Here is a 9,733-nt window from a genome sequence, read left to right on the forward strand (position 1 = left end):
CTTGTTGAATATTTTTGCATGTCCCACACTTCTTGACCCCACATTTGTAGGCTCCTTTTTGTTGATCACCTGTCTTCTTTATCTTTTTGCTATCTTCTTTAACCTCTTCAGGACATAGGGCGTATGGATACGCCCTGCATCCCGAGTCCTTAAGGACCGAGGGCGTATCCATACGCCCGTGAGAATTCCGGCCCCCACCGCTAGCCGGTTGGGGACCGGAGCCGGATGCCTGCTGAAATCGTTCAGCAGGCATCCCGGCATATCGCCCAGGGGGGTCATTATGCCCCCCCATGTCGGCGATCGCCGCAGATCACTGGACAATTCGGTCCAGCGATCTGCGGCGATTCCGGGTCAATCGGGTCTCCAGTGACCCGATGACCCGGAATTATTGGCTGTTCGGGGGCCGTCTCTGACGGCCCCGAACAGCCAGAGCCTGCAGGGGTGAGGTGGCACTGGTGCCACCTCACGATCGCCCTGATTTGTCGGCCGGATTACCGGCCGACCAATCAGAGCGCCTGCTGCGGGTGTCACTCTCGCACCCGCTCCGCCCCTCTTCTGGAGGACGTGAGCGGGTGCGGGACGTGCACCCCGGGTGCTGGGGACCCCGATCCCCGGCGTTAATGTTGGTATCGGGGCACCAGGAGCAGCAGCGTCGGCGGGACTGACCTGCAGCGTCTGGATCGTTGGAGGTGAGTGACAGCCTCCTGCTGTTGCTTAGCAACAGCTCCCAGCATGCAAAAAGGGCATGCTGGGAGCTGTAGTTATGCAACAGCAGGAGGCAGACCACCACAACTCCCAGAATTCCCTTATGGGCATGCTGGGACTTATGGTTTTGCAACAGCTGGAGGCACATTCTTTCTATGGAAAAGTGTACCTTCAGCTGTTGTATAACTACAAATCCCAGCTTGCACAAACAGCTAAAGTGCATGCTGGGAGTTGTAGTGGTGCATCTGCTGGTTGCATAACTACAACTCCCAGCATGCCCGTTGGCTGTCGGTGACTGCTGAGAGTTGTAGTTTTGCAACAGCTGAAGGCACACTGGTTGTGAAACTCAGAGTTTTTTTTTACCTAACTCAGTGTTTCACGACCGGTGTGCCTCCAGCTGTTGCAAACTACAACTCTCAGCAGTCACCGTACACCATGCACCGTACATGCTGGGAGTTGTAGTTTTGCAACAGCTGGAGGCACACTGGTTGTGAAATACTGAGTTAGGTCACAAACCCAGTGATACATAACCAGTGTGCCTACAGTTGTTGCAAAACTGCAACTCTCAGCAGTCACCGACAGCCAACGGGCATGCTGGGAGTTGTAGTTATGCAACAGCTGAATGTCCCCCCCAATGTGAACATACAGGGTACACTCACATGGGCGGAGGATTACAGTAAGTATCTGGCTGCAAATTTGAGCTGCCGCAAACTTTCTGCTGCAGCTCAAATTGCCAGCGAGAAACTACTGTGAACCCCCGCCCGTGCGACTGTACCCTAAAAACACTACACTACACTACCACAAAAAATAAAATAAAAAGTAAAAAACACTACGTATACACATACCCCTATACAGCCCCCCTCCCCTACCCAATAAAAATGAAAAACGTCTGGTACGCCACTGTTTCCAGAACGGAGCCTCCAGCTGTTGCAAAATAACTCCCAGTATTGTCGGACAGCCGTTGACTGTCCAGGCATGCTGGGAGTTTTGCAACAGCTGGAGGCACCCTGTTTGGGAATCACTGGCGTAGAATACCCCTATGTCCACCCCTATGCAAGTCCCTAATTTAGGCCTCAAATGCGCATGGCGCTCTCATTTTGGAGCCCTGTCGTATTTCAAGGCAACAGTTTAGGGTCACATATGGGGTATCGCCGTACTCGGGAGAAATTGGGTTACAAATTTTGGGGGGTATTTTCTGCTTTTACCCTTTTTAAAAATGTCAAATTTTTGGGAAAACAAGCATTTTAGGTAAAAAAAAAATTTTTTTTTACATATGCAAAAGTCGTGAAACACCTGTGGGGTATAAAGGTTCACTTAACCCCTTGTTATGTTCCCCGAGGGGTCTAGTTTCCAAAATGGTATGCCACATGGATTTTTTTTTTGCTGTCCTGGCACCATAGGGGCTTCCTAAATGCGGCATGCCCCCAGAGCAAAATTTGCTTTCAAAAAGCCAAATGTGACTCCTTCTCTTCTGAGACCTGTAGTGCGCCAGCAGAGCACTTTTCACCCCCATATGGGGTGTTTTCTGAATCGGGAGAAATTGGGCTTCAAATTTTTAGGGGTATTTTCTGCTATTACCCTTTTTAAAAATAAAAAAAAATTGGGAAAACAAGCATTTTAGGTAAAAATATATATTTTTTTTTTACATTTGCAAAAGTCGTGAAACACCTGTGGGGTATTAAGGTTCACTTTATCCCATGTTACATTCCCCGAGGGGTCTAGTTTCCAAAATGGTATGCCATGTGTTTTTTTTTTGCTGTTCTGGCACCATAAGGGCTTCCTAAAGGTGACATGCCCCCCAAAAACCATTTCAGAAAAACGTACTCTCCAAAATCCCCTTGTCGCTCCTTCCCTTCTGAGCCCTCTACTGCGCCCGCCGAACACTTTACATAGACATATGAGGTATGTGCTTACTTGAGAGAAATTGGGCTACAAATACAAGTAAAAATTTGGTCCTTTTACCCCTTGTAAAAATTCAAAAATTGGGTCTACAAGAACATGTAAGTGTAAAAAATGAAGATTGTGAATTTTCTCCTTCACTTTGCTGCTATTCGTGTGAAACACCTAAAGGGTTAAAACGCTGACTGAATGTCATTTTGAATACTTTGGGGGGTGTAGTTTTTATAATGGGGTCATTTATGGGGTATTTCTAATATGAAGACCCTTCAAATCCACTTCAAACCTGAACTGGTCCCTGAAAAATACTGAGTTTGAAAATTTTGTGAAAAATCGGAAAATTGCTGCTGACCGTTGAAGCCCTCTGGTGTCTTCCAAAAGTAAAAACTCATCAATTTTATGATGCAAACATAAAGTAGACATATTGTATATGTGAACCAAAAAAAAAATTATTCGTAATATCCATTTTCCTTACAAGCAGAGAGCTTCAAAGTTAGAAAAATGCTAAATTTTCAAATTTTTCATCAAATTTACGGATTTTTCACCAAGAAAGGATGCAGGTATCGACAAAAATTTACCACTATGTTAAAGTAGAATATGTCACGAAAAAACAATCTCGGAATCAGAATGATAACTAAAAGCATTCCAGAGTTATTAATGTTTAAAGTGACAGTGGTCAGATGTGCAAAAAACGCTCCGGTCCTTAAGGCCAAAATGGGCTCCGTCCTGAAGGGGTTAAAGGGATAAGATATGGCAATTTTTTCGCCTATCGTTTTTGCTCTTCTATATATAAACCTTGGTCTATTGCACTTACCCAAAGCCTCTTGTAGGAAGGTATCTCCTTTCAATATACACCAGTGCTTTTTAATGATTTTTTCTATCTCATTAGCATTTTTAGAGTACCTAGTTACAAAGGCAGTTCTGTGTTGATCTTCTTTGTTATGTTTCATTTTCTTCTTATCTATCTGTAATTCTTGGTTTTCTATCTGGTCCTTCCTAATCAAATTATCGTCTTTCTTACTCATCTCATATTAACTGTGATAGTGATTTTGTGATATACGTATTGGAATGCCCTTGTGGCATCCAATACGTAGGAAGGACATCACAAACATTAAGAAAGCAAATAAATTCTCATAGATTCAACATAAAACATAGATTCCCTAAACATAGTGTCTCCCGACACTTTGCCACCCATCATAATGGAGATCCTGAGTTGTGGAAAGTAATCCTGCTAGAGCAAGTTGTGGAGGGCTTGAGGAGGTTTTCTTTATTGTGTAAAAGAGAAAGTTTTCATATTTTTAAATTAGACACGCTCTGGTGGATGTGTAGTTTGTAACATTAACCCCTGAGGAAGGAGGAAGCTCTGCAACGCGTCGGGTCCTTAATTGTTTTATGGTCATATTTTAATGTATATTTATTTGTCTTGTGCAATAAATGGTCTTTTGGACAGTTGTTGCCATGATTGTAAGGTTTTTACACTAAAGAACCTTCCATCTAACAGAGAGGTCATGAATATCGGCATTAGGAAAGAAACAGCTGGAGACCACCAATGGGACGAGGCTGTGAGTGTGACTTTGGAAGCAAGCTGGCACAGGGGAGCATAAGGACCAAGCTCCCCTCGGTGAAGTAAGTCATTTGAAGTATTACACTGCTATGACCTGCGGCATTGTCAAAGAAAAGTGGGCTGTCTGCTCCTTTTTATTTCGTTTTTTTTTTGTTTCTGATTCTATACACATCGGAAGAAAGCGATTCCCATTCTGAAAAGTGTAGCGGACAGACCGACTATTAACTGTTCATACGCATTGTGAAATTTGTGAGTGGTCAGTTCGGGGACCACTCACTAAATGTAAGTTACACTGTTATATATATGTGATTCACACTTGGAATATATTGAAAGATCGGAGGCCGCTCCCTTGATTTTTTCTGTCTCCATTCCATCAGCAAGGGCATTAAAGATAAAACATGGCTGGGTTTTTCAGCATGAGAATGATCCCAAACACATCACCTAGGCAAAGAAGGAGTGGCTTCGTAAGAAGCATTTCAAGGTCCTGGAGTGGCCTAGCCAGTCTCCAGATCTCAACCCCATAGAAAACCTTTGGAGGGAGTTGAAAGTCCGTGTTGCCCAGCAATAGCCCCAAAACATCACTGCTCTAGAGGAGGTCTGCATGAAGGAATGGGCCGAAATACCAGCAACAGTGTGTGAAAACCTTGTGGAGAATTACAGAAAATGTTTGACCTCTGTCATTGCCAACAAAGGGTATATAACAAAGTATTGAGATGAACTTTTGTTATTGACCAAATACTTATTTTCCCCTATAATTTGCAAATACATTCTTTAAAAATAAGACATTGATTTTATGGATTTTTTTTTCTCATTATGTCTCTCATAGTTGAGGTATACCTATGATGAAAATTACAGGCCTCTCTCCTCTTTTTAAGTGACAGAACTTGCACAATTGGTGGCTGACTAAATACTTTTTTGCACCACTGTACACCAATGTCCACCTCTCTTCCACGTGCAGCACTCACCATGATGCTGCCAGGTTCTTTAAATTCAGCGCAATGGCTGCCAGGTTAGGAGGCATTTCACCTGTATACTACACTCATAAATAAACTGTAAATGGTGAAGTGGCCATCCTGTTTAATTAACCTTTTTGGCTATTTGTTGTGTGTTTGGTATGATCCTCTGATAGGGGGTGGGGTCACAAAGGCATACAAAGGGTTAAATGGGTTAAAAAATATATGTAAGGCAAAACTGAAAAAAAATATGTTATGGCGCAATTTTGTGGCACAATAATTTTTTCATGGTTCACAAGAATCTGACAAGCTATCTTTTTTCTATGGGTCAGTACGATACCATTGATATCAAATCTGGGTAATTTTTGTTTTGTTTTTAGGTAAAAAAAAAATTGAGAACTTGAGAACTGAAAAAGTTTGTTCAATGCCATGTTCTGACACCTATAACTTTTTCATTTTTCCACAGAGCTATGTTAGGGTTTACTTCTTGCACCAATGTTTTCGGCACTCGATCGCTAAGGGCTGCCAAAGGCTGCCGTGAAGGGGTACTCCACGCCTTGACATCTTATCCCCTATCCAAGTTCGTGGGGGTCCCGCCACTGGTCCCAATCTCTACTGCAGCCCCTAGTCATCTGCAGCACGGAGCCAAAGTCTGCTCCGTGCCTGATGATTCACGATACAGGGGGCAGCGATCTTTGACATCATGACTCTGCCCCCTTGTGACATCATGGCCCCACCCCCTTATGGCAATTCTATGGGAGGGGGCATGACTGTGGCCATGCCCCCTACCATAGACTTGCATTAAGAGGGCAGGGTGTGACATCATGAGGGGGCGGGGCCATGATGTCACGGACCGCCCCCCCCTGTATCGTTAATCATCAGTCACTGAGCAAGCTTCGGCTCCGTGCTGCAGAGGACTAGGGGCTGCAGGAGAGATTGCGGGGGTCCCTAACGGCAGGACCCCCACGATCAAACATCTTAACCCCTATCCTTGGATAGGGGTAAGATGTCTAGGGGCGGAGTACCCCTTTAAGCAATTGTCGATCCACTGAGGACCAGGAAGGACAGGTAAGTTCCCGCTTTTCCCCGGCAACCCATCTGCAACACGCAATTACATTGCGGAACTGCAGATGGGTCCCCTAGACCCCAGGGCTTACCGGCATTTAATGTTAATATGCTGTGATTGCTATTGATCAAGGTATTTACGAATTTCAATGACAGACATTGGAGCCAGCTCCGATGTTCGTCATTACCAGCAGGTGTCACCTGCTAATAGCAGCAGGGATCTGCCGGTTATGACTCGGACCCGACTCGCGTCATATTCCCCTCACCCAACCCATGACATACCAGTACGTAATATGTCGGGAAAGGGTTTAATATTGGCATAACTCCTAAGCTCTCCCGGTGCTGCTGGAACCGCTCTCGATGTTGTCCGGTGCGGTCTTGTTCCTTCTTCTGGAGCCTGACATGTAATGTTGCTGCTCAGCTATTCGCCAGTCACAGTAATGTTACGGTGATAGACTGAGCAGCAGTGTAATGTTACGGACCTGGCCTTCTTTCCGGTGCCCAGGTCTGTAACATGACACTACCACTTAGCCTATCACTGGCCAAGGTTGAACATTGCTGTGACATGCGAATAGCTGAGCAGCAGTGTTATGTTTAAAGCCTCAGAAGCAGGGAGAAGACTTCCAGCGGCATTAAGGGAGAGGCAGAAGGTATGTCAAAGTTCATTATTTTAATTGAAACATAATGCAAATAATGCAGGATAAACTCTTTAAGCCCGTTCCTCCTGAGCAAAGGACCACAGACACACAAAGGAAGATAATTGGTTAAAGGGGTACTCCAGCATTAAAAAAAAGTGCATTTGTGTTTGAAGAGGGGCTGATTGGGACCTCTGTGGGGTGATTGTGGGATCCCAATCAATTGAGATGACTGCCTGAGAGACCCTACCCTTCTCCATGCGGTCTGATCGGTGCTCTGCTAATCCAGTCTGCTTCAGGGGTCTGGAGAAGCAGAGCACGCCATCCATAACACTGATCAATGCTTTTTTATGGCACAAAATTGTTTAGTGTTTGCAATCTAAACATGCAGGTATTAGTTCCCTATGGAGAATAAAAAATAGTGAATAAAAAGGTACAAAAAAAAAAGGGAATAAGCTCCTCCCTAAAAAAAGATTTATCACCCCCCCTCCCCTTTCCCATTTTTCAAACAAAATAATGTAAACAAAAATAAACATATAAACTCCAACAAAATAGAACCAGACTGTGTAAATGTAGTCAATTTATTAACAAATATGCAAAAAAGACATACATTTAAAAATGGAAACATATAAAATATGCAGCACTAAAGTCACAACCACAGAAGATATGGAGGAGGCAAGATGGATGTCAAGACATGGAATACAGGGGAAATGAAGACAGTACAGCACTAGTAAAGGTGGTCACTGGAACAAAGATACAGAGAGAATACTACTATAAAAATATGGAAAACTCATGAGGTATATCCAGTAAACCAACATGTTTAATGATACATACTGAAATCATAAAGAAAATGGTATATACAAGGAGAAAACCATATAGAAGTCCACCTGCCATGCAGACACACACCTGCCAGCTCCTACCCCAACGTACGTTTCGCCTGTGCTTCGTCAGGGGCCCCTTTCCATATTTTTATAGTAGTATTCTCTCTGTATCTTTGTTCCAGTGACCACCTTTACTAGTGCTGTACTGTCTTCATTTCCCCTGTATTCCATGTCTTGACATCCATCTTGCCTCCTCCATATCTTCTGTGGTTGTGACTTTAGTGCTGCATATTTTATATGTTTCCATTTTTAAATGTATGTCTTTTTTGCATATTTGTTAATAAATTGACTAAATTTACACAGTCTGGTTCTATTTTGTTGGAGTTTATTATTAAGGTGGACCAGCTGTGGTCGAGTACCTTTATTGCTGTTTTTTTGGTGGTATAAAAATAAACATATGTGGGAGCACTGCATGTGGAAATATCCAAAATTTTAAAATACAAACTGAAACCGCATGCTCATTTTCGGTAACATAGAAATAAAAATACCAAAGCCCAGAATTGCTAATTTTTTGTCACTTGATATATATGAGAAAAAAAAGATAAAAATAGTGATCAAAAAGTCTAAACAAAAAGGGAACAGATAAAAACTCCAGACTACAGCACAAAAAAAACAACCTCATACATCCCTGTATACAAAAAAGAATGAGTTCTAGGAAACAGAAGAGGATAATTTTAAGCATACATTATGCACATTTTGTACAAAAACATTTTTGATTATTGTAAGCGTATGGACCACCAGAATAAAGATAATGCTTCATTTCAACCAGTGCACTGTGTAGAAACGGAAGACCCCCAAAAGTTGCAAAAATGCATTGTTTTTTTTTTCTATTTCACCCCACAAAGTATTTTTTTTTTTTTTTTTTTTGCTGTTAAAGAAATCATGTCATTATAAAGTACAATAGGTTGCGCAAAAAACAAGCCTTTATATCAGGTCTTAAAGCTCTTAAAGAGATACTGCTTTTTTTTCAAAATCCTGCCCAGGCTGCCAGCATTAACAAAAAAAAAAAAAAAGTTACTTACTTCCCCGATGCTTCCATTATTGCTGCCACGGCCACCGCTGTGTTCCTCTTCCTGGTGCTGGGGGTCAACATGCGCCTCATTTTTCATGAGTTTTGCCACCATGACACCATCTGTTCTGAGTGAATGAGTGTCTAACTGTACAAAGCAATGTCCAAAGAAGCTCTGGATGTTGCCAGGAATTGCCAATGCCTGGCATTAACCCCTTAGATGCCGCGATTTAGAATTTGATTACAGCATCTAAAAGGTGCACAAAAATATAGGTGCTAGGTTATCAGGGCTGATCTGGACCTCTGCAGCACAATCGCAGGGTCCTAATTAGCTAAGATGGCGGCCGGAGGGCTGTTACTCTACTCTGTGCCATTCTATTGTTGCTCCACAAATAATTAGTTTTTAGCTTTGCCGTATATTTTGTGGTAAAATGAGTAATGTGAAGTACAATTGGTCCCACATAAAACAAGCCTTCATATGGCCCTGTAGATGGAAAATGGAAAGAATTATAGCTATTAAAGTTGAGTCAAAAATGAAAAATCGCTGTGTACTCAAGGGGCTAATTATGACTTGAATGTTTGTGAGGGGCGTCTCTGGGAGCCACAGCCACATAACACTTCAAACTCCCCTAAAGTACAATAAATAAAAGATGTATTTATTGTAAGTAGGCGGGTTGTGGCTTACACATGGGGGGCCTCATGAGTTGTCAGTCCATCCCTTTCTTTAGCATTGCAGAAAGTAATACAGTGAAAGGTTAAACCAGTGTATGGATAACAGAGTTACACAAAATAGCTGTTGCTCACAGATCAGCCTCTCTCTCCCTGCAGAATGACCTCTGAGTGCCTAGTAATGCATCCAATTCATGTGAATGGGACATGTCCTGTCTATTGTTGCTTATGTCCATGAGTCCTGTTGTAAAGCATATTATAAAATGCTGTTAAAATCAGCTCAGACAAGATGGCAGCCCCTATAATAGTATACAAAAAAGGAAATACTAAAAATTGCAAACAAGGTAATAGAAACA

General features: G+C 42.7%; 1 long non-coding RNA gene across 2 annotated transcripts in view; it reads right to left on the bottom strand.

The window, feature by feature from the left end:
* Nucleotides 1-8,816, bottom strand: part of LOC130357984 (uncharacterized) — a 151,441-nt gene extending 142,625 nt beyond the window's left edge. The window contains exon 1 of one of the 2 annotated variants that reach the window (XR_008889353.1): nucleotides 8,722-8,816. This is a non-coding gene — a long non-coding RNA (uncharacterized LOC130357984). The remainder of the gene's footprint in view (nucleotides 1-8,721) is intronic. The other variant, XR_008889351.1, reaches the window with a different exon arrangement.
* Nucleotides 8,817-9,733: the final 917 nt, after the last annotated feature.

Source organism: Hyla sarda, chromosome 2 (genome assembly GCF_029499605.1).
Source record: "Hyla sarda isolate aHylSar1 chromosome 2, aHylSar1.hap1, whole genome shotgun sequence".
NCBI lineage: Eukaryota > Metazoa > Chordata > Amphibia > Anura > Hylidae > Hyla > Hyla sarda.